Source organism: Zalophus californianus, chromosome 13 (genome assembly GCF_009762305.2).
Source record: "Zalophus californianus isolate mZalCal1 chromosome 13, mZalCal1.pri.v2, whole genome shotgun sequence".
Classification (NCBI taxonomy): domain Eukaryota; kingdom Metazoa; phylum Chordata; class Mammalia; order Carnivora; family Otariidae; genus Zalophus; species Zalophus californianus.
The window spans coordinates 93,361,284-93,386,519 of NC_045607.1; the positions used below are offsets into that span (position 1 = coordinate 93,361,284).

Here is a 25,236-nt window from a genome sequence, read left to right on the forward strand (position 1 = left end):
CTTAAAAAAAACCAAAACTGTATTAAAAAAAGTATAACTGACTGTTTACTCGGACACACTGTATGTATTTTCTCCATGTGAACTTACTCCCAGCAGTCTCATGTAGAACCAACGTGGAGCAGATTGCAAAATATTAGTGAGGAAAGTTAACAAATAAGAAACATTAGCATCCGTTAAGAATGTACCAGGCGTTATTCTAACCACAGACAACCCTTTACGCACTCGATTTTTCATACCCATTCTACAAAATGGCTACTCATAATACCCATGTTCATGTATACAAAAGCTGAGGCCCAGAGAGGTCTAACATCCCACCCAAGGTCACACAGTAAGAAACTCCTTTCTGAGCTGGGATTTGAACCCAGGCCATGTAGCTGGAAAGTTTGTGTTCTTAGCCACTGTATTTTCACTGAAATGGAAATTCATGCCCTCTTCTTGAATGTGAAGCCTACGTATTGTTTTGTACATTTGGAAATTAAAAAGAAAAAAGAATTCAAATCAAAGTTTATTTCGGGTAAGTTGACAAAAAGTTCTAAAGCTCATTCAGAAAGAATATAGAAAAATAGCTTGAAAATTCTAAAAAAGAAAAACAAGGAGGCTGACGTTTCCTAGCAAAGAACGGTAACACTCAGTTTTGGGAGGTCAGGTAGGAAAAGATCCTTAGTGTCTTTTCTGAGGATAAAAGTAACATTCACATACTATGAAACTCAGGGAAACATTGAAAACCGTACATAAGAGAATGGATGTTCCTTGACATCTCCCATCCGGAGCCCATCTTGTCACCGTGGTGTTCTGTGTCCTGCTTGGCTGTCCCAGGCAGCATCCTCAGCAAGCCTGTCTTGCACACAGCCCAGAGTGTGCTGGTCCTGGGAGGTGGGCCTTGTACACAGACAGTGGCCCTCGGCAGCAGGAGGCATACTGTACTTGCCACACTGTTCCCGGTACCGAGCAGGACAGTCAGACATCCTACAGATGTTTGTGGAGGGAGGCACGAGGCCCACACCTGTGTCAATCTTTGTAAATCTTTTGATTTGTTACACAGCAGTAGCAGACTCCTAAGCACAAGGAGATTGTAGATGACCCCTAACGAGCAGAGAAAGGAAGAGAAATATCCAGTATGGTTCCTCAGGTGACATCACCATGCCCAAGACAGCACTGTCTACCTCCTTCCCAAAGATGAAGCACTAGGGAAGTCTAGCAGATATGGGAGTTTGGTCCTGGCCGAGTCCTGTGGGCAGTGGAGGGCAGCCTCTGAGTCTCAGCTCCTACCTGCCAAGGTCTTCAGGCCTGATGCCCCTCCTGATATTCTGGCATGTTCTGCCCAACCCTGTGGATGAAGCCTGAGCAACCATGCAGCCCAGTCCTGGAGCAGTGAAGGCTCTGGGGACCGTGCCCCAGGAGGGCTGCTGACTCCACAGCTCCCCTGCCTTCTCCTCCCCAGGTTAGGGTTGGTCACAAGCTTCAGCCCACTGCAGGTACCAAGCCCTGCGTGAGTTATAAGCTGTGCTAGTGGGTAAACCCCAGCTCCAAGCAGCTAGAACAAACAAGGGGATTCACTTGCTCACACAGCTGGAATGTCCAAGGAGGATGGGGCTCAGGGCAACCGGCCCAGAACAGAGGAGGTCTCTCTCCTGTCTCTGCTTGGCTCTTCCTGGTCTCACTTCCTGGCCATGGACAGTGGTGGGGGATGTGGCTACAGTGCATCCAGCGTCCTCTCCTCCTGGCTCTGAGAGGTGAGGCAAAGACCCTTCTGTTGCCACACTGAAAAACCCAACGCTCTGGGCCATAAACTGCGCCGAACCAGCCGCTGTGTCCAGGGCCGTGGGTGTACCTTCCACCAACGTGGCCAGAGGCTGAGCATGTGAGACGGGTGGTTTTCCAAAGCCCCGGGGGGGCAGAGCTGCTCCCATACACCAACAGATCACCGGGGCTCATTTTGGTGGGTGTATCTTTCAACCTGCTGACCTCAGCTTAGTGGCATGTGAACCAGAGGGGGAGCGTCTCTTGATGGAGTGCGTGTTGGCATGGGTGCCGTGCACAGAATCCCAGCCGTGCTGCCTTTCATGGGGCTGTGCTCTGGTCCGAAGGACTTGCACCAAGCTGAGGGGTTCCATCCCCTCCTGCCACTTCATGCCGCAGGATTCCTGCCACCTCCGACTGCCTGGCTCCTGAGCCCCACCCCGAGGGCCCACAGTGCTGGGTGCTCGCACCCTCAAGGGCCCCCCTCAGGGCCACCCCCTGCCTCCCTGTCTGTCAGAGCCCCTGGAGCTCCCGCTATTCCCACAGCTCACCCCACCATCTCCCTGGCACTGATTATGTGCCACGAGACCAGGGGTTATGTAGATTCATTTAAATCGTTTCGGTTCCAAGTGCAGTGACTTAAAAATAGAACACCAGCGGAGCCCGACAACCTCTTGGGGGCCTGAGTAGCTGGGGTGATTGGGAATCTGAGAAACACTCCATAGCAAAATCCCCTCAAGAGCAGAACCCCAGCAAAGCTGCTCTTGCAGAACAGGGTGTAAATAATGAACTGCATCCATCTACAGACGATCTGCTTGGCTCTTATCAGCAACAAGTGTTTTCAAGTACCATTTATGCCAAAGCTTTGTAGCTCCAATACCAACAAAGACAAGCTCTGGCCTGCTGGGGCTTTGCTGGCCTCCTAGATGGCTCCCAGCGGGCAGGCCGGGAAGGCCGGTGCCCCGTGTGGGGATCAGCTACATCAGGCCCGGGGTCTTGCCCTGCACTTCCCACGGCTCTGTGAAGAACCCTTAAGGAGCGTGCATGCTGGTCTCCCAGGGCTGCTGGAGCAGACACCCAGTGCAGGGGGCTGGACTCCCCGGGTCAACTCCCTGGAGGCTGGTTCCCTCCCACGCCTCTGTTCTCGCAGTGGATACAGTATGTGGGCTGATGTTCGGGAACCACCGTCTAGAACACCGCTTGGCCCACTGAGGCCTGGTTACCGAAATGGTTCAGGGCAATAGCAGTGCATGAAAAGAGTTTTATAGAAAAAAAAAACCCACTAAGAGAGTGGGGGGATACTAATGGTAGACCTGGAAATTTCCATGTATTTTTGGAAGCTGGGAGGTCGCTCAGTAGCATTGCTGGGGGAGGATCTAGCAGCTCCAGGCTGAATGCAAGTCCAGGGCCTGCGTGGGGCGCCCCCCAACCGCAAGACTGCAGGCAGAGGCCAGGGGCAGTGGGGGCCGGCATCTGCAGCAGCTCTCCGCCCTCCCGTGCCGCCCCCAGCTCCGCCTCTGTGCACGGGGGGCCTGTGGAGAGGTGACCTGGAGGGTCCTTGTGTGGGATCCGGGAAGTGAGCGGGGAGCTGGGTCAGTGTAGACGAGTCTAATATCTCATCGCTGGAGGCCAGTAGCTACTGTTTAAAAGCTATAGATCAAGGGAGGTGAGCCAAGCATAGCAAGTGAAGGAGGAGGGGGTGAAGGGTGGCCTGGCGGGCAGTACTCTGCACTGGGCGCTTCTCGTCGCCGGGGCCTTCGGGTCAGCGGCTCCGGGTCAGCGGCTCCCGGTCAGATGTTCCCGGTCAGCGGCTCTCGGTCAGCGGCTCCCGGGCACCGGGGCCCGGGGAGGCCCGGCGTCATGCTCCAGGGGCCACACCTTGAGTAGGAAGCTCTCGGGAACTGCGCCCCCGGGGTGGGGACCGACGTGGGAGGGGGCCGTCCGCGCTCGCTGCCGGTCATGGCGCCCTGGGTTTGGTTGGTGTTCTGGTCCTGGGCGCACTTGCATTGGTCAGAGTGCGCTAGGTTGCAGCCCCAAAGAGATGCTGAAATTCAGCCCTGTGTGAAGGTCTGTCTCATCGTCCCCAGCTCGAGGTCTTGTGAGTATTTTTTATGGTATAGCTGCTCTGGCAGGTGTCTGTCTATATCTGGTGATAGCTGTTGTGGTTGTAATTTCCCTGATGGCTAGTGATGCCTAATTTGTCACCCACACATCCTCTCCAGTGAGATGTCTCTTCACATCTTTTGCCCATTTTCTAATTAGATCCTTTATATTTTTACCGTTGACTTTGAGAGTTCTTTATGTATTCTAGATAGGAGTCCTTTGTCACTTAACATGTTTTGCAAATACAGTCGATCTTCATTATTCATGAATTCTGTGCTTGCAAATTCACCTACTCGCTAAAATTTATTTGTAACCCCAAAACAATGCACACAGTGCTTTCATGGTCATTTACAAGCATGCCCTGAGTGGTGAAAAATTTCAGTTGCTGAACGCCCACGCTCCCAGCCGATGTTGAACAAAGCAATGCTCTGCCTTCTTGTAAACAAATGTGTCTTTCACGTTCCAAGCAGCACCACACTGTCCGCACTTTTGTTCTTTTTATTGCTTTTTGTTTTTTTTGTTTTTTTTTGTTTTTTTTTTTTGCTGTTTAGAATAGCCCCAGGGGTAGTGCTGACGTACTGTCTTGTGTTTCTCACACAAGAAGGTGGTGATGTCCTCAAAAGGAAGTATATGTATGAGACAAGCTCCACTAAGGCACAGGTTGTGGTGCTACTGGCCACGAGTTCAATGCTAATGAATCAACAATACAGGATATCCCAAAACAGGAAGAGCAAATTTCCCAAACTGTTCATGAGGCTCCTCTGGAAAGTGCTACTGTAACACCTCTACTGCATGAAGAAACTATACAAAACATGGAAAAGCAGCTAAATTTGTGGATTCATGAGATGACCACCAATATGGGAGGTGGACAGCATGGTTGTGAAGAAAGCCAAAGCAATTGACAGTCACATTACCCAGGATCTGAAAAACGTTAAACTCTTCTCATCCGAGCTGGCTCACACATTTTAAAAAGCGATAGAGTAAAAATGTTAAACTTGCAGGTGGACAGGTTGTGCAGATTGGGATGCTGGGGAAGATGTTTAAAAACACCTGCTAAGTATTAAGAAAAGGGTTCCGTGGAAGAGCAGGGTTGCAACCTGAAGACACAGGCTTGTTTCATGAGGCATCGGTAAATGAACCCACATAATGCAAATAGTATTTGTTTGATGAAAACGTTGTGAGCAGAGGCTCAGAGGAACCTGACCCTACAGCCCCCCTAGGAGAAGTGGTGCAGTGTTTGCAAACTCGGTGTTCATGGCAGCTTTAGAGAACACAACTCCTGCAAATACGAGACCACTCCGTTTGCCTTTCACTTCCTTTCCTGCCTTGTGTTCTGGCTACAACTTCCAGAACTGTGTAGAATACTAGTGTTGAGTGAGGGCACCCTGGTCTCATGCCCAGTCATAGGGAAAGACATTCCATTTTTACCATCCATCTATATAGATGTTAGTTGTGGGCTTTTTGCAGGTTGGTTCTTTATCAAGTTGAGGAAGTTCCTCCCTATCTTAGTTTTCTGGAGAAAAATTTTTTTTTAATCATGAATCGATACTGAAATTTTCAAATGCTTTTTATGCATGGATCGGTAAGATCATGTGAAATTTCTTCTTTAGCCTGTCGGATATGGTGGATTACATTGACTGACTTTCGAATATTGAACTAATTTGCATCCCTGGCATAAACCCTGTTCAGTCATGTTGTGTAATTCTTTTTACATATTGCTGAATCCTATTTCCTAATACTGTCAGGGGATTTTTACATCTCTGTTCAGGGGGGATATTGGTCTGCAATTTCCCTTTTTTGTACTATTTTGGTTTTGGTGTCAGTGTAAGACTGGTCTCATAAAATGAAATGGGAAAATGCTCTCTCGTGTTTTCTGGAAGAGATTGTGCATTATTGGCACTGATTCTTTAAACATTGGGTAGATTTCTCCAGTGAAACCATCTGTCCTGGAGACTTCTTTTTTGAAGAAAAACTTAGTTTTTTTTTTAAATGAAAGTGTATCTGCACATACTTTACAAAGATTGTCACAAAGAATAACAGTTCCCCCATGTTCTGCTCTCACAAAGCAACTCTGGCAACTCTCTTAGCTAATTCTTTTGATACCCACCTCCATATCTCAAACATGTGTATGTATGTTGCTACTTCTTTATTTTTTAGTTTGAATAAGTATCTAAGACTTCCCCAAGTGGAAGATGGTGGTTTTCTTCTTCCTCTTCCTTAACCCCACAGCCATGTCTGTCTTCTCTTTCTCCCGATCTGGTTGAATAGAATTTCTTAAAAATCTCAGCATTCAATGCTTCTATTACAGTCCCACCCTTCACAGCTGAGCCCCCAGCTGGACCACAATGATTACAGTGGTGCTGGTGGTAGCAATGGTGATCGTTACCACTCACGCAGTGCTTTCTCTGGGCTGGGCAGACTTCTGAGGGCGTTGGTTTTCACAAATCTCTTCCAACACTGTTATGAACAAGCCTTATTTTACACAGGGAGGTCAAGGTAAGTCAGCCTTTATGTGGCAGAATTTGAACCTCAGACATTCTGGATTTATATTCTGCACTCTCGACCACTACCCTACAAACCCTAAGACTTTGTGTTTTTTTCTGAGTTTCCAACAGTCTCTTATTGTTTATTTTAAAGATATATTTACCACTTATTAGTTTCAAGTTCTACTCCATTTGTGAAGAACTTCTCTTGATGTGCTCAAATATATCAGCACTAAAAATACATCCTGAGCTCTGATCTTTGCTGGGCTGGTTGTTCTGCAGATGTGCTTCCAGTTGGCATCCTGCAATCTCCCTCTGTACCATCCTGGGGTTCTCGTCACCTCTCTCTTATTTGGAACCTACTATTTCCAGAATGTTAGATCATATTCTTTCTGGTTTTATTTCCTCGTTCTGGCCATCTAAACATCCTCTCAGAACATCCTCTCAGCTTCCTGAGACGAGGGAATGGGAAGTAAAATTTTTGAGCCCCTTGCATCTAAATATGTCTTTATCCATCTCCATATTTTATACTTCGGCTGGGTATAAAAGAATAAGAGGGCAATCTGAATATTGAAGACATTCCTCCATTGTCTTTTAGCTTCCACTGTTGCTGTTGAGAATTGCAAAGCTATTCTGATTCTCATTCTTTGTATTTGATCTACTTTTTCTCTATCGAAACTTATAAAATCATCTTTCTGTCTCCAGGGCTCTGAAAATCAGTAAGGATGTGCTTTGATGGGGGACTACTATCATTTAATGTGGCCCAAACTTGGTGCATCTTCTCAGTTTGGCAACTCAAATCTTCACTTATGAGATATTTTCTTGAAATATTTATTTAATTCTACTCCCCCCACCACCATTTCTCAATTCACCCTCTCAGTGAATTTTATTTGAAGTTGGCCCTTCTGAAGTTGGTCCTCTAGGTTCTTTTGTCTGTTGTTTTTTTTTTTAATCTTTCTCCCCATTTGTAATCATGGTCATTTTTTTTTAAGATTTTATTTATTTATTTGACAGAGAGAGACAGCAAAAGAGGGAACATAGCAGGGGGAGTAGGAGAGGGAGAAGCAGGCTTCCCCACTGAGCAGGGAGCCTGACGTGGGACTCGATCCCAGGACCCTGGATCATGACCTGAGATGAAGGCAGATGCTTAATGACTGAGCCACCCAGGTGCCCCGATGGTCATTGTTTTGTACTTCCTGAGAGCATGCCATACCTTCATCTTCCACCTTTCTAGTATGTTTTTATAAAGTAACTTTCTATTAAATATAGCAAAGTGCACAAATAAAAAGCATTCAACTGTGTGGATTTTCACAAAGTGAAAACACTCATGCAGCCAGCAGGCAGGTCTAGAAAGAGAACATTACCAGATGCCATCCTTGTGCTTTCCTCAGGCACTACCATCCCTAAGGAAACAGCTATCCCTTTTCCTAACATTATAAATTAGCTTTACCTGGTTTTTGAACTTCATACACGTGGAATCACACAGAATTATATTCCTTTGTGTCTGGCTTTTTTCATTCAATGTTATGTTTATGAAATTCATTTATCTTGTGTACATTCTCATATCTGTATGTTATTTTATTGTATGAACATACCACAGTTCATTTGTCCATTCTGCTGTTGATAGATAACTGTGATCATTCTTGCAGGTGTCTTTTGGTAAACATTTGTGTGTATTTCAGTTGGGTATATGCCTAGGAGTAGAATTAGGGAGTATATTCAACATTAGTAGATGTTGCCAGATGGTTTTCCAAAGCAGTTTTAGCAACTGCTACTCCATGCAGCAGCATGTGAGCATTCTGATCACTTAAATTTCCCACCAATACTTGGGATGTTAGTATGTTTGTTTCTCACTTTAGCTACTCTGGTAGGTGGTATATCATGGTGGTCTTAAGTTGCTTTTTCCTGAAGTTGAGCACCTTTTCATACCCATTTGAATATTCTCTTTTGTAAAGTGATTATTCAGACCTTTTGCCCAATTTTCTATTGGTTTTTTATCTTTTTTTCTTGTTCATAGATGTTCTCTATATGTTCTGGTTACAAGTATTTCACTGGAGACAAGATTGCAAATATTTTCTGCTATTCTATGGCTTGCCTTTTGCTCCTATGATGATGTGTTTTCATGAACACAAGTCCCTAATGTTAGCATTGTCAAATAAATCCATCCAGCGTGACTTTTCTGGTATCCTATTTTAAATTTATGGTTCTCCAGCTATTCTGTGGCCAGTGCTTTCCCCCAAAGTATAATATTTCCTTTCATCCCTCTGAGGATATTAATGATTTTTTAGTTTTCTTTCCATGTGCAGCCTCTGCACCTTCCAGGTGCCCCTTCCTGTCTGCTCCCATCCCTATCAGTCACTTGGTGGGTTTGTTTAAGCATCTGTGACTCTCAGTTGTCTGCTAATGTGTGAGTCCTTTGTGCCCAGTGGGATTCACTGTGCTGGGGCGGGGGATGAGCTGTCTGGGGTGGGGAGGTCCCTGTTTCTAATGTAGTAAGGCCCTTCCTCTTCGCTTCGTTCCAATTCACCAAAGACATACTTCCAGACTTGTTCTTGGAGACCAAGTCCTGGGGCCACATTGGGGAAGAGGAGCAAGAGTCCCGAGTCAACCAGTTGGGGTCCTCCAAAACATGGACATGTTTTGCTTGGCCTCTCCAGGGAACAAATCTCCAGCTTTCTGTTAGACAGGGGGAGGATGAGTCCCCGTCTATGAGGAACGGTGGATAGGATGAGCATCCAGATTTTAAACCATCTTCTAATGCATAGCCCACTCTCCTTTCCTTCTGAGGGCCAGGATCTTCCCAATTTTTGAGGCTTTGGGGATTTTGCACTGTCTTTTCTCTTGGACTTCCTCACTGCTGGCTTATGATTTGGCTTTCCATGTTCGGCTAAGTCAATTTCTATTCATCACTGCTTTCTAGCTTCTGAAAATGTGTTATTGTCTCTTTTTCTCTTCTCTTTGTAGGTTTGTGTTTCAAAAATCCCTTCACATGGTTTTACTGAGGTTGGTGGAAAGAGCAAGTGTAAATGTAGGTACTTGATTCACTATCTTTAACTGAGAGTCACTACATTTAGTTTCCTAATTTATCCAGAATTTGTGTGTGTGTGTGTGTGTGTGTGTGTGTGTGTGTGTGGTGCACTAGGAATATAGGATTGTGTATATTTTTCCAAAGAGATATCCATTTGTTCCAAAACCACTTATTGTATTGCTCATTCTCTCTGCACTGATTTGAAACATTATTTCATTATACTTGGACAATTTTCATACTTCCTCAAGCGTGCCAAGTGGGGTCCCACATGGGGCTCCACCACAGCTGGTCCTACGCCTAGAGTGTTCTGTTCCCAAGTGTCTGTCCAATGTACTCTCTCTCTTCCTTAAAGCCTTCGTGTAATGTATCCTGACCAAGGAGGGCTCTGCACACCACCATTCAGTCGTGGTATTGGGAAATCTCATCATGAAATGGCTAAGGGCATAGCTGTTTCAGTTTGAAGACCTATGTCATTTTCCTTTTCTTAATTCATTATTTTTACCCTCCATTTTGATGATTTTTATTACAGGACTGTTCCCACATGGAAGTGGAAAACTCTGTGATAGCATTAGTGATTTCTGGCCGTTAGATTTTCATCTTCTGGTCTTCAGTTGAACATTCAAATTCCCACTCTGCGTACCTGACGGCCAAGACGGAGGAAGTCAGGCTGGAGGACAGATGAAGGAGGAGTCTGAGAAGTTCTGAGATAAAAAGACCTTTAATCGCCTTATAACCCCATGTCTCCCAACTTGTTTGACCATGCAGAAATTTTTACTTTTCTTCTAATATTTTGCATATCATCTCACAGAACTCATGTTCTGCAGTATACAGATTTTTAAAACTGGCCCTGTCTAACAATAATGATAGGTTCTCAAATACTTTTAAAGAACAAATGATTTCCCCTTCGTCAATTTGTGAACCTCTTTCAGAGAGGTAATAATTTAAACTAGTTTTGGTCACTTATATTCCAGGATGAATAAAGTAGTTAATGAAACTGGACTAAGCATCTCAGCAGAAGGAAATCTATGAAATGGGAACCTGGCCAAGGACACAGACTCCTGCAAAAACATTATCCTCCGATCATGGGAATTTCTTTTAAGAAAGCAAAATATATATGTGTTCACATGTAGACTTCCAAGCCAATTTCAGAGTTGAAGCTTAAAGAAAACTGGTGGTGGCCATGTAAGATGTAACTTCCAGGTGACAGGGCAGGATGGCAGGCCTGAGCTGAGAGGTGGTCCGTCATAGTCACGGTCATGCTCTCTCTAAAAGAAGAAAGCATTTTGTCTTTCAGATACCACAGCTTATTATTATTCCCAAACTGAAAGAAACCCCCATTTGCTCCAGGGGACATTAGACTTCCTCCCTAAATTGGCTTTCAGTTTTCTTATTTCAAATAAAAAATTTGATTCTTTAAAGTAACAATAAAACCTCAGGTTTTACATTTTTATTCTTATTATAACCAGATGGGAGTTACAGATCTTTCTTGTACACATCAGAGACTGAAGAGAGGGTGTCTGGTTAATCTCTTAGGTAGATCTCATAAATCCCCTGGCTTTTCCCATGAGTGAAAAAAGTAATGAAATAGATTAGATCCAGTTACATGCTGTAATGTAAGAACTTTCACCTTAAGCTCTAAAACTTACGGGTATTTTTAATAGACAAAATTCATGTCTTCAGAAATTGAAGCTTCACGATCAGAAAACTACTAGATAAAAACATAAACAAACAAAAAACCCTATATGTGTCTTTGGCAAGTGATTTTGCCTTGATTTACCTCTCCGAGGAATCAACTGTAGTCACAAAGATAAGCTGTATGCAACCCCCACCGATCCAGTGACATTTGGTGTCCCATGACATGGGACAAACTTGCCTTCAATGGTATTGACCAGAATTTATTGATCAAATTTAAGTGCCATAAAATTACTTCATCAAAAATTCATTATGTAGGAGTGGAAACATTTCGGAACAATTCCAATTATTGTTAATAGAGGTTGGGGTTATGGAAGACAGTAACATGATTCATTTAATTCTTTATTTTTTACATTCCTTGTATTGAAGTGCCCTCACAACACCCTCTAAGCAGACCACGATGGAAGGAAGGTTTTCACAAAGCTTGCATGGTTTTGTAAGAAAAGCACCAAATTTGCCACAATTTCTCCAAAGTGATTGGCAATACCAGGACGGAGTTCTAATTATGTGAAAGCAAATGTTTGTTTGTTTGTTTAAATTGTTAGCATCCAGACTATCTCTGAAATAACCATGTCAAAATACTGGAATATTTATTTTTTAGGAACTTTCCGAATGTCAGGAACACCAGGCTAAGAAGCAAGCCCAAAGGCTGGAGTAAGGACACCAGGAGCCCAAGGGGGTGTCTTGAGGGACCCCTAGTTTCCTTCTTCTGGCCACACAGTGTGTGGGTGACCTCAACCGCTGCATCCTCCTTCCCCACCGCCAGCACTACTAGTCCTCTACCAGGGCTTGAGGCAGGACTGACCATTTCTAATTGTCTCAAGTACCTTAATAATGTTATACCTGGTTTTGATAAGTTATTAAATATTTATCTAACAAGGAAGCAAAGTTAATGACTATCATATCAACTTTAGTCCCCTCTTTTTTGTTTAAGAAGAAACTGGGGCCCAGAGGGCTGCAGGGGCTTCCTGACCAAGCCTCTATTCCAAGATGAAGCCCATCATGTCCTCCTCATAATTGGATTGGTGAAGACCTATTCCATTGGTCCTGGAATCACTGGTACTTTCTCTTTCTGCCTAAATCAAAGGAGTCTCTTGTTAGTGCCTAGTACCTCTTGATGAGTTTATCATAATATCCTGTTTTCCTATATTTGTAAGTCCCTAAACACCACCAAAAATCCTTACTCTAAATTGGATGAGCTGTCGCATGTTGGCCTTTTGGCTAAGGTCAAATGTAGCATCTGTTCTTATTAGTTTAAATCTGATTTTTTTCTATCGCTTTATGGGGTGTGATGATGCATGCATTAAAGGAAAGATGGCGCTAAGAAGATACTTAAAATTGCATTTTGAGTTTTTAAAAAAAGATAACGTCTTTTTTTGTAATGTTCATTTCCATGTGATAAGAGTGCTGATTGCTATATGGTGGAAGAATGTTTTCTCTCTCAAATCTGCACAAGTCAGTCTTGGTGTCGTAATGACAAGTCCTTCCACTCAACTAGATGTTTCTAGGTATTTAATCATAAAGACTGTATTAGAGATTAAAACAATCACTATCGTGCCCACACTTGGGATGTTGTGATCCTACTGATAAAAATAATCTAGCTCTTCACACCTGTTAGAACGGCCAAAATCCAGAATACTGACAACACCAAACACTGGAGAAGATGTGGAGCAACAGGAACTCTCATTCGTTGCTGGTGGAAATGCAGACTGGTGCAGCCGCATCGGAAGAGAGTTTGTTTCTTACAAAACTAAACATCCACTTACCATAGGATCCAGCAATCATGCTCCTTGATAGTTAGTCAACGGAACTGAAAATTTACATCTACACAAAAGCCTGCACATGAGTGTTTATAGCAGCTTTGTTCGTAATTGCCAAGGTTTGGAAGCGACCAAGACATCCTTCAGTGGGTGGATGGATGAATGAACTGTGGTGCATCCAGACAAGGGAATGTTATTCAGCACTATGAAGAAATGAGCTATCAAGCCATGAAAAGACATAAGGAAACTTTAATATATGTTACTAAGTGAAAGAAGCCAGTCTGAAAAGGATGTGTACTGTATGATTTTAGCTATAAGACACTCTGGAAGAGGCAAAACTATGGAGAGAGTAAAGAGATCAGAGACTGGGGGGAGGGGAGATGAGGGGTGGAGCACAGAGGATTTTTAGGGAGTGAAACTACTATGACACTAGAATGGTCGATACGCATCATTACACGTTTGTCCAAACACATGGAATATACACCACCAAGCATGACCCTGACGTGAGCCACGGACCTGGGTGATAGGATGCGTCCATGCAGATCCATCCAATGTAACAAACACACCATCTGCTGGTGTGTTGATGGTGGGGGTTGTGGGGAGGGGACAAGGGTATGGGGGGAACCTCTGTACTTTCTGCTCCATATTCCTGTGAATCTAAACTTAAATCTCCAAAAAATAAAGTCTATTAAAAAATATAGTTCTTTACTCCAATTATTGTTGATATTTTAGCAGCACAATACACAGAGGTCCCCTGTTTCCTTCAAAAGAGTTATGCCTCCCTCTGTTTTTCTCATTTCTCCTGCACTCTGGTCTTTCTTTCTAACACTTCGCACATCTACTAAACTTGAAATTTTCCCGGTTAAGTGCTAAGTGGGCAGTGTTTCTTGGCCGCAGATTTAATTTAGGTCTTAATCAGTAAAGCTGGCAGAAGAAAGGAGGCACGTTAAACATTAAGAATGATAAGGAAGAAGCAACAAGTGAGTGATGGAAGCTCTGTGAGGACTGCAGGATAACATTTTCCATGTAGAAATGTCTGCCAGAATTGGCCCAGTGACTGCTCTCCAGCCCGCGAGTCCCCAGTGGGCTACCCCAGTTAGCACCTGTGCCCTTGAGGGCAGTCCCTGGGTCTGCTCGCCCCTGCATCCATGGCTGTCCCCACAGGCTTTCTTCAGACGCAGCCCCCACCTCCCTGTCCACTGCCACCCCGTCTTCCCACCAACCCCAACCCTTTTGGACCAGGAGCTTCTCCACCACGGGGGCCCCCATTCCCATCTGGTCTCCAGGCCACAGTTCCAGTGGTCCTTCCAATGCCTGAATCAGAGGGTTCGTTCTCCATGCCTCCCTCACTCCTACCACCTCAGGGTCCCCACAATCTGGCCACATTTCCTGGCAGGGGACCCACGCAGGGTTGGGACTAGAAATCCCTAATACCTTCTGCAGGTCTGAGACCAGCAGTACAAGCAAACTGAGTCACAGGTTTGAGGGTGGAGAGCCCCAAGTTGGTGTAGACATCCTCCGAGAGATGGTCTGAGGGCGGAGAGCCCCAGGTTGGTGTAGACATCCTCCAAGGGATGGTCTGAGGGCGGAGAGCCTGAAGTTGGTGGTGCAGATGTCACCTGAGGGACTGTCAGCTCTGACTGCCATGCCGATGGTGTCATGGACAGGGCTTGTTTGGTTTGGTTTGCCTGCATTGCCTTCATCCCCCTCTGTCAACACCCTAGATCCTGGTTTCTATTTGGGAAATTCCTCTTCTCCTCTGGGTATGTCTTGGTGGGACTGCAAATCTAAAGGCTCTGCTCTCCCACTTGAGAAGCCATTGGGTCCTTGCAGCAGAGTGGTCAGTGGTAGGCATGTGCCATGATGGTGGCCAGTCCGACCCACCCCCTGGGATTCTGCACCCAGGGGACTAGTGCAAACAGAAGACGAGGGTAAGGGTCCACCTGTTCCAGAAGCAAGTGGTTCTTGGTGCCCTGGCTCCCACAAGGTTTCTGATCCCGGTTCCCCAGTCTTCCGTGGAGTGTCCCACATGCTCGAGTGGTTCCCCTATTCCCAGGTCAGCTGACGGGGGTCCTGTGCTTGTAAAGGGGGTCAGCAGCACAGTCTGTGGGCTCCCGGGCTGTGGGCCACGTACCTGGACGCTGTCTCCATCATGGATCCAGGAGCCCATTTCAGCACAGAGTGGTCCAGAGACCTCATCTCATATCAAGTCACTACAAACACAGAAAAGGCAAAAGAGAAACCAAACTAGTTGTTTCCATGAGTCGTGGTTAATGAAATCTGGTGAACCTTCCCGGACACCCTCGTTACAACAGCAGATGCCTTGTCAGAGACACGCTGTGGTCGCATGGGTCACAGGCTGTAGCGCGCTCCTTTCTGGTTGAAATCGTCATTAATAGGCTGTGGCTGTCACCACGTGGGGTGGAGGAGGGACCCCGGGCCACACCTGACAGGCCTCCATGGATGGCTGCCTGAGTCCCACCTCATGCCAACGCCCCGGGGGCTCTCTGTCCACACACGGAGCCCACCTCCAGCACCCCACGGAGCCGCTGCCCGCCCTCTGCCGGCAGGACCACACTCGGACCATGTCCCAGCCGGGGCCTCAGGGAAACACGGCCCCAGAAGAGAATGACTTGCAGGAAGTGGACTTTCCTCTCGGCTCCGTCCTCCTGGGAGCTACTCAGCAGAGTGGTCCATGCCTCGGCTGGCTGCTCTCGGTCAGAGCATGTCTGTGTCTGTTGGGAGGGCGTTTGGGTTCACGACTGTGTCTGGCTCAGAGAGGGCCGCGTCTCATCACTGTGTCCCCCCCACCCCCCAGCTCTGCCATTGCCAGCTGTGGCCTCCCACTACGGGCTTCCGTACATGGCCGTGTATGTGCGTGTGTGTGCACGTAAGTGTGTGTGTGTACGTGTGTGCGTGCCGGGAACAGACCCACGTGATTTCAACTCTAGACAGGACCCTGCACGAGCCAGGAGGGGCCCCGAGGACACGAGCCGATGCCCATGGAGGGAGCCTGTGCAGCCCTCAGGTCTGGGGTTACCACGGCCAGCCCTGCGCCGGGCCGTGCTGTGGCATTTCCTTGACTTGTAAATCGTCTCCCTTCCCCAGACCTGAGCTTCTGATCCGTGCGATGAGGAAACGGATTTCCAGTCCCTCTGAGGAGCAGGCTGGCTAGGGTGGACCAGCCACCCTGTTTCCTTGGTATGGATCAGCCATTCTCAGCCCAACCCACCCTGGTGATAGCCAACAGGGAATGAGGCAGTCGGCTTCCATATACAATTCCTCCTAAAGTAGCTTCCTCCTCCCAGGTTCTGTGAGCGTCTCTTAGCAGGTAGAGTGAGGGCACAGGGCCATGGCTAAGCCTCGGACTCTGAACGTCTCTGCTCCACCAGGGGCCCTTCCCGGAGGGGCGCAGCTGGTCCCCGAGGGGCTGAGTTGATGCTGGAGTACAGCACGCGATGGGCAGGAACAAACGGGCTCTCAGAAAGGAACAGACTCCTTTTCTAAACCAGACAGACACGGCAGTTAGAAGATTTTGTGCAACAGACGTATTGATCCCAGACAGGGTTGAATGAGGGATTAAGTGCTCAGTTACGGGCTGGGAGCTTCGGCTCCAAATCGGCCCCTTCCATGGAAAGGCATGAAGCCAGGGGAGAAAGGCGCTGGGCCCTACCCTGCCTCAGAGAGGGTGGGTGAGATGTGCCTTCAGCTCAGGCGAAAACAGACATCATCATCCTGTAAACACCGTAGTTCTTTCAGCCGGGTTTTGTCAAGTCTTTCCACACGTCCGCCGTCACAGCAACATGGGCTGAGCTTGTATGGCTCGTCCCCAGTAGCATGCAAGTTGGCTCTTTTTTTTTTTTTTTTTTAAGATTTTATGTATTTATTTGACAGAGAGAGACACAGCGAGAGAGGGAACACAAGCAGGGGGAGTGGGAGAGGGAGAAGCGGGCTTCCCGCGGAGCAGGGAGCCCGATGCGGGGCTCGATCCCAGGACCCCGGGATCATGACCTGAGCCAAAGGCAGACGCTGAACGACTGAGCCACCCAGGTGCCCCGAAAGTTGGCTCTTTCTTCATATATGATTCAGGCACCAAGTACATCTTTCAAATCCTTGGTTTTTGTGTTTAAAGACATTTCCATAGCTTTTAGTGTGCTTAAGTATACTTCCATTTCACTAAGTTGAGTATTCCGTGATAATATTCTAAAACAGTTGCTGAGAACAGCATTCCTTTGTTATCATGTAATAGTAACTTAAAAAAAAGTCACCTCCAATTGCCACATCTATTGGAGAGTTTTGGAGGACATGAGAAATATTTCTGTCTACAGCATGCACTTAGAGTGGTGAATCTTTAAGAAAACACAATTTTCAGAAAACCACCCCTTCCTGCCTAGACCAACGCTTTGGGATCGGTTGGCCATCAGTATTCAGGAAGAGATATTGATTACTGATTTTAACTCACATCAGCCAACATTGTCCTGTCATCATGCACACACTCAAGATGCATCAAGTTTTTTATTTACTTAGGTTTTAAACTTACCTGTTGACCATTTTGGGGTCTATAGTTCTGTTGGAGGTTTATGTAGGCACCACCCCAATCAGGACACAGAACAGCGTTCCATAATTTTTGGTCCCATACATGAATAAAAGGCTTGTCTGGCAAGCGACCTCGTGGGATGGGCTTCTTTCACCGGGCAAAACGCCTCAGAGATTCCTTGGTGTTTTTACATGGACTGAAGTTCATTCTTATCTAATGCTGAGGCGTGTTCCCTCTTGTGGGTTCCATCTTGTGGGTTTATCTGTTCGCCTGTTGAAGGACGTTCGGGTTGTTTCCAGTTCTTGATGGTAATAGAATGGGCTCCTGTAATGGTGTTTGTGAAAGATTTTGTGTGAACACACATTTTTATCTCTCCTGGGTAATTTCCCAGGCCTGGGGTTGATGGTAACTGTCTGTTTACCTTCCTAAGACATGCCGGGCTGGCAGGCTGGTGGTTGGAGTGGCTGTGCCATTCAGCATGCCTCCCTGTGGGCTACTTTGCATTTTCCCTTCCCTCTTCCCCAGGTGACTAAGGATCCGCTTTCTTTTCATTGTGATTTTTCCCCCCTCTGGGTACCTTTGAAGATTCTCCTCTGTACTCGGTTACCGGAGTTCGGAGTTTGAGTGTGATGGGTCTGGTGGGAACTTACTATCACCATCCTTCCTCATCTAGCATTAGGTGTCATTTTTAAATCTATGGACTCACAACCTTTGATTTTGGAAAATCCCAGCTTCCGTTTCTTCAATTGTGTCCTCTTCAGAGTTCACTTTCGTGATGTTAATTCCATGCGTCAGCGTGACTGGCGGGGTTGGGGGGCCTGGCTGACACCCTGGGTGTATTTCCGGGTGTGTCTGTGGGAGAGCAGCAAGGCAGTAGGATGAGCATTTGAATCAGGGGACTCAGTGAAGGGGCCACCCTCCCCTGGGTGGGGCTCGTCCAAACTGTTGAGGGCTTGAAGAGAACAAGAGGCAGAGGAGGGAGGAATTTGCCTGTTTTCCCTGCCTCACTGCTTGAGCTGGGACCCAGGCTTCTCCTGCCCTCACACTGGGGTTTACACCATCAGCCCCCCTGGTTCTGAGGCCTTCAGGCCCTGACTTACAGCACTGCATCCCTAGGTTTGCAGCTTGCAGACAACAGACATGGTACTTCCCGACTCCATCATTGTGTGGACCAATTCTCCATGATAAATCTCCTTTATGTCTGCATCTATCTACCAAGCTGTCTGTCTGTCTGTCTGTCTATCCATCTTCCCCTAGTTCTACTTCTCCGGAGAACCCTAATACAACTTTATTCTTTCCTTCAGACATTTCTTTAAATATACATCATCATCTCTCTCTCTCTCTTTTTTTTTCCCCCTGATTTCCATCTCTTTATCTCTGCTCTGTTCTGGGAGATTTTCTCAGCTTTTTTCCCCTCTAATACTAAATCTCTCAATTGTGGGATATATTCTCTATTTAGTCCATATTCTAAGACCTTTAGTTATCAAGATACCTGATTTTTTTCCATACTCTTCAACTCTTTTTCCTGTGTTTTTTGGGGTTTTTTTGTTTTTTGTTTTAAGGTTTTATCTATCTATTTGATAGAGAGAGAGAGCAAAAGCAGGTGGGTGGCAGGCAGAGGGAGAGGGAGAAGCAGGCTCCCTGCGGAGCAAAGAGCCCTATGCAGGGCCCAACCCCAGGACCCTGGGATCATGACCCAAGCCGAAGGCAGACGCCCAACCAACTGAGCCACCCAGGTGCCCCAACTCTTTTGCCAGTGTTTTTATTTTAAACGTTCTTGTCCATGAATGCCATGTTCTCTTCTATCACTGCAATGATTTAATATCTTTCTCAGGTGGCTCTAGATTCTTACGTAAGGTTTTCCAGCCTGTGGTTGATGGGAATGCCACACAACCTATGAGCTGTATGCAGCAGACCTGGGTTATCTGTTTTTCATTACACTGGACTTTCTGATATGTTTTGTAATTCTTGTGTGTGAGCTTATCTCCTGTGGGAATTTTACTTCTTGGATGCCCTGAGTCACGGTTGTCTCCCTGTGAAGCAATTTCACCTGGACCCACAGGTACGTGACTCCCAACCAGACCACAGATTAATGCCCTGGCTCTGGGCTCTCTTGCATGATGCTGAGTCACCCATGCTCACGTGCAGCCTGCTCATTTCCACCCATGATCCTGGTGCATAGAGATTCCATCTCCTTCTACTTGGCCAGCCCTGAGCCTGTTTTGGGTCCTGAATATATGACTCTCCCAGCCTCACTGCTGTTTCTGTGTGACGTTGGGCCCTACCCTTTCTCTGGCTTCAACCTCCAAAGAAGAATTTTTTAAGGATATAGAAAAAATGAGGGAGAAATGAACCCATAGATTTCAGTCCCATGTTTGCTAAAGACATCCTCTTTTCAAAACTGTACATCCTGGGACGCCTGCGTGGCTCAGTTGGTTGAGTGTCTACTTTTGGCTCAGGTCATGATCTCAGGGTCCTGGGATGGAGTCCCGGGTCCAGCTCTACATTTAGCAGGGAGTCTCATTGCCCTCTCCCTCTGCCTCTCCCTCAACTCATGTGCGCGCGCTCTCTCTCTCAAATAAGTAAATAAAATCTTTTTTTAAAAATTGCATCCCATTTAAAAAATATTTATACATCATAAATCAAAAAATGCTCAATTCCCAGACATGCTCCCAGCAAAGCAAGCTTTGGTAGATTGTTGAGTTTTGAAAGAGAACAAGGAGCAATTGTCACAAGAGGATGACACGCACTGAAGATACCCGTTTCCAAAGAAATGTCTACGTTGTTTAAATTACTAACTTTTTCATGTATTTAATATTTTCACATTCCAAGAAATGTTAAAATCTTTAACATCTTTTCTGTCTTTAATTTCTATTTATGAGAACAAGATGAGACACACAGGACTAGAGCTGGATGGGCTAACCACAACTGGCAAAGGTCATGGGAGAAAACTTAGAACACAGACATGCGCTCGTGAGCTCTGGGCCCCTCGGTGGAGAGTAACAGACGTGCACCTGAGGTCCTGAGAATCTGGCTTTCCCAGCAGCTTCAGTTCAGCAAACACGTTTGGAGTCTGACTCTGGTTCAGATACTGTGTTGAGATGGGGGCAAAGAAGCGCCTGCCAGGAGCCCCTGCTCTCAGGTGCCCCTCCCCCCACCCCTGCCCCCCACCCCCGCCCCGCATCCCTGTACCCTCCCCTCCCCTTCAACTGGCTTTGTTGGCTTTGAGGTCCAGCTCAGGTCAGCTGCTTCTGCCTGGCTCAGGGAAGGGGGCTGGGGACAGAGGAGTACGTGTGTGACAAATGCAGGATTAGAACTTGCACGTCCCCCATTAGCGGTGACTGTGAGCACATCGTTCAACCTTTTTGTTTCCCCACTTCAGGATATAATCCTAACAAGGCTTAACAAGACCACAGCATGCTTGTTTTAGGTTGCAGGCAGGGCATATCAGTCAATCTGAAAAGTGAGTTGATCTTGCTGGGTCTTCTCCCTGTTTCCCCCCAAAACAAGCAGCACAGGCCTGCCCAGCAGTAGCCAGGGCTGGCCCCGGGAGCTGCATCTTCATCTTTGGGAAAATTCAGGAACTTATGCCATAGCCCATACTCCAAAACAGCTTTTTAAAATTCTGAATTAATATCTTGTCAAAGATGTTGGCGATGCTTAAAATGAGGTGCTAATCATTGCATTTATGAAGTGACAAACTTAGTAAAATATATCATTGACAACTTAATAAGAAAGTTGAGGGTTATTGGGTTTGTAGTTATGAAGTCCCCGTCCCCCCACATGAGACCCAGGCACACAGTGAATAGCATCCCCACAAGGTCAAACATCAATGAGCAGGAAGGGAAACGCACAGCATTTTCCAGAGAGGTTTCCAAGAAGCAAGAGAACAAATGGTCTGACTTTTTGCCATGCTTCTTAGGTTGATAGTCTCTCCAGGTAAGTCACACTGAGTTTGAGAGCAGTGAAGAAGCTCAGAAAAAAGCAAGGGAAATCGGAAAAACTCCCCTGCCTTTTTCCACCTCCACTTCTGCATGCCGCCCCTTGGCCCAAGCCCACAGGAAGGCACCAGGGACCTACAAGAAGCTGCTAGAATCCAGAGGCTCGAACATACTGTGGGTAAAACCCCTTGAAGTTTATGGCAGCTGAAAGGTCCGTGCATCCCTTCCTACCACAACCCTGGCGCCTGCCACTGTCTACTGTGGAGTGTCTTCCTTGATAACACCCCTCAGAGAGCATGTTTCAGACCTCCCATTTCAGAGCAATCTCATGGCAGGCAAACTCTCTTTAAGCTACTTCCTCTTGATTTTGTCACTGTGGTTGAAATTCTCCCTGATACCTCTTCATGCACTGCAGGTGGCAAACTTTTCCTTCGTCATAGGTTCTTACTTTTTTTTTAAATTTTATTTATTTATTTGACAGAGACAGACACAGCGAGAGAGGGAACACAAGCAGGGGCAGTGGGAGAGGGAAAGGCAGGCTTCCCGCGGAGCAGGGAGCCCGATGCGGGGCTCGATCCCAGGACCCCGGGATCATGACCTGAGCCGAAGGCAGATGCTTCACCGACTGAGCCACCCAGGCGCCCGGTTCTTACTTTTAATACTAAGACTGATACTGTTATTTGAACCATCCACGGAGCAAAACACATAGAGGAAGAGACAGATCAGATAAATGATTACATAAAATTCCTTAGGAATCAAGATTCTCAACCTGAAGAAAAGGAGTACAGCTTTATAATCCGACTTAAGTAAAAACCCTAAAACTTTACATTTGTTTTGGAAAAGTGAGTATAAGCTCATAACATGATCTTTTAGGAAAAAAACACACAGAGAGAAGGAGCCTAGAATCAAGGACAAAGCAGTCATAATGAGCACACACACCACTCCCCACCTCCAGTCCCCAAATTACAGTCTCCAAAAGCTAGTTTTTACTGAAAGGAATCAGGGATCTTGAAGGAATGGCTGTTCTGGGGCACGCACAGTACAAGATGATCCTGAGACATCGGTGTTGTGGCCAAAAATAGGGACATTGCCACGACCAAGGGGCTGTGTCTAGGAGTCAGGGAGGAGCCTCACCGGGAAGAAGCCTCATGGAGAGGAGCCTCACAGGGGAGGAGCCTCATGGGGAGGAGCCTCATGGGGGAGGAGCACAGCTGTGATGCACAGCTGACAATAAACAGCTGTATTGGGAAAAAAGCAGGTGCATGAAGCTCCGTGTGTGTATGACAGTAAAACAGAAGAAGGTCTTACAAGTCTCCTTGTATGTTCCCAATTACTCTGAAAATTTATAAAGAAAAGGCATCACGTATATTTCACATATATAACTTTCAAATATACTTTCCTCTACAAGCTATATTTTAGGTTAGTAAATAGTTACACAGAGGAATTCTAGCTCATCAGTGTGGAACAAACAATCAAAATAGAAAACCACCATTTGCAGCCACTAATGAAGACATGAGTGTGGGCAGTAAATGAATGTCAAAGCCAGGAGACTGACGGGGAGCTCTGGTGGGTGGGTCAGGCTGACCACAGCTCACCCTGCCGCCGATCACTATCCGATCCACGAGACTCGGGGTGACCAGGCATTAGGGGTGCAGTAGGAACTGCCAGCACCACTTAGAGAATATTCATGCCAAAAAGCTCAAATCCAAGTCTAAACAAGCTTCTAGATCCAAACACCAGTTTATAGGAACTTGGGGATCAAAGGAATGTGTTAGTTACACTGTTAAAATCGAACACAAATGGCAACCAGACATAAGTTTTCCTGAGCAGACAAAACCAGTTTAGTCATACAAGCCAAACAGTTTAGCTTATTTTGCAAGACAAGTGAGGCTCACTTCCCTGGGTCACTTCTTGCTGGTGACCCTGAAAATCGTAAGCAGAACTTAAATTGTCCCCCAAACTGATATGAGGTAACTACTGACCACTCCCCTTTCATTCAAGAACATTCTAGCATTATAACCAATCCCTGGGGAGAATGCACTTCTCCCAATATGATGGGTTTTATGACCATGCACCCTTGAGCCTCACGCCATGCTTGGTCTGGTGCTCCCGGTTTGCAAACTGTCTTTTGAGTGTGTGCACAATAAACTTTTACTAATTGCTACTTTGGTGATTCACTGGTTTTACTTCTGTTATTTCTGAATGTGGGACAACTGTGAAGATGCAATTCAGCAAGATCTAGACTGTGAGACATTGAGTCAGCCAGACATTTGGCGTGGGGAGGGGCAAACGGAGGGAAATGTCACATGTGGAAAGAGCGTCAGAGACTTATCGGCCAAATGCGCCATGGAGACCTTGAGTGGATCCTGTCTGAACAAAACAACTGTAAAAAGGTATTTTTCAAGAAATTTAAAAACAAACTATGTATTAGGTGGTATCAAGGGATTATTGTTAACTTGGAGAAATATGATAATGTATTTTGGATAGGGTTTTTTAAAGCACTTATTTTTTTTAGAGAGACAAAAATGCCACATTTAAGAGTGAAATTCTGGGATTTGCTTTAAAATGCTCCAGGAAAACATTGGGGGGCAGGGGGAATGGGGGTGGGGAACAGAGAAGACAAAACTGGCTCAATGTCATGCCTGAGGCTGGTGGTAGAGCCTTGCGGATTCATTGCATGCTCACTGTGACCTTTGTGTGTGTGTGGAAAGTTTGAGGAAAGAACACACCATTGAATTTGACCCTCTCAGCCAAAAAGATGGGAAGAAAGAAAAGAAGCAAAGAAAGGGAAAGAGGAGAGAGTGCCCGAGTGTGCACAAGGTGACGCCAGAGGGCCAGCCTTCCCGCGTGCAGACACCACCGGACACCAGACGGGAGAGCCAGTAGGAAGGCCAGCAGTCTGACACAATCTCACCCCTCCTGCCGCCTGTGTCCAGTTGCCACATCGGGACTGGCTCCTTGCCTCTGGCTGTGTGATTGAGGTGTGTTTCTCATTGCACAAGTCCTGCTGGACAAACAGCGTCTTTGATTTGTGCACTTTATGAGCCCTCACTGGTGAGTGACACCCTTTGCAAAGACTTCCAGTAAATTCCAGGGCTTCCGGGGGGATCAAGGACATGTTACAAGAGGAAGAACATGGAGAGTTTGCTTACTGTTTGTTGGGTTTCCTTCGGTTGATCCTGTTTAGATACACTAGCCCCTAGCCCAGTGCTTCAGGGCCTGGATGTGGATTCTCATGGGTTCTGGGGACGATCATCAACATGAAGCCACTTCCATTCCAGAATGCATCCACAGCATGACTGATGAAGCTGATGAAGACTTGAGTTTGCTCTTCTTCATTTTTTTGGGTTCTTTACTGTAACTGTGATTCTTCTTTAGAAGATCGATTTGTATGACATTTTCTATGACATTTTCAGTAATTCAATACTAATAAAGCTAATAGAACAACTCTTTGTGAGTCATTGTATTGGATATTCTAATAAGAGATCTGTAAGACATGCACCCTGCCTTCAAGGGGCTGAGACAGTGGGTCTAGCCTGGGCTGGTGGTTCTCAAAGTGTTTTCCTTGGACCAGCCACAGCAGAATCAACTGGGAACACACCAGAAGTTCTTGGACCCCAGAAACTTGGGGGTGAGTCCCAGTATCTATTTTAACAAGTTCTTCAGGTGATTTGATGCACATTGAAGTTTAAGCGACATGCAAAAAAACAGGTGAGTATGGCCCCCAAACAGGAAATACAGCAGCCAGTAAAAACTATCCCTACAAAAGTCCAGATGTTGGACTTACTAGACACAAACTTTAAATCAGCTATTATAATAAATATATTCAAAGACTAAAGGAAACCGTGTCTGAAGAATAACAGATTGAGAATAGTGTGTCACCAAATAGAGAATATAAAAAGTTTAAATGCTGAGAAAAAGAACAAATAAAATTTCCAAAGCTGAAGAGTAT

General features: G+C 46.1%; 1 pseudogene; it reads left to right on the forward strand.

Annotated features, from left to right (window-relative positions):
* The first annotated feature begins 12,247 nt into the window (after window positions 1–12,247).
* Window positions 12,248–12,418, forward strand: LOC113935211 (annotated as a pseudogene).
* Window positions 12,419–25,236: the final 12,818 nt, after the last annotated feature.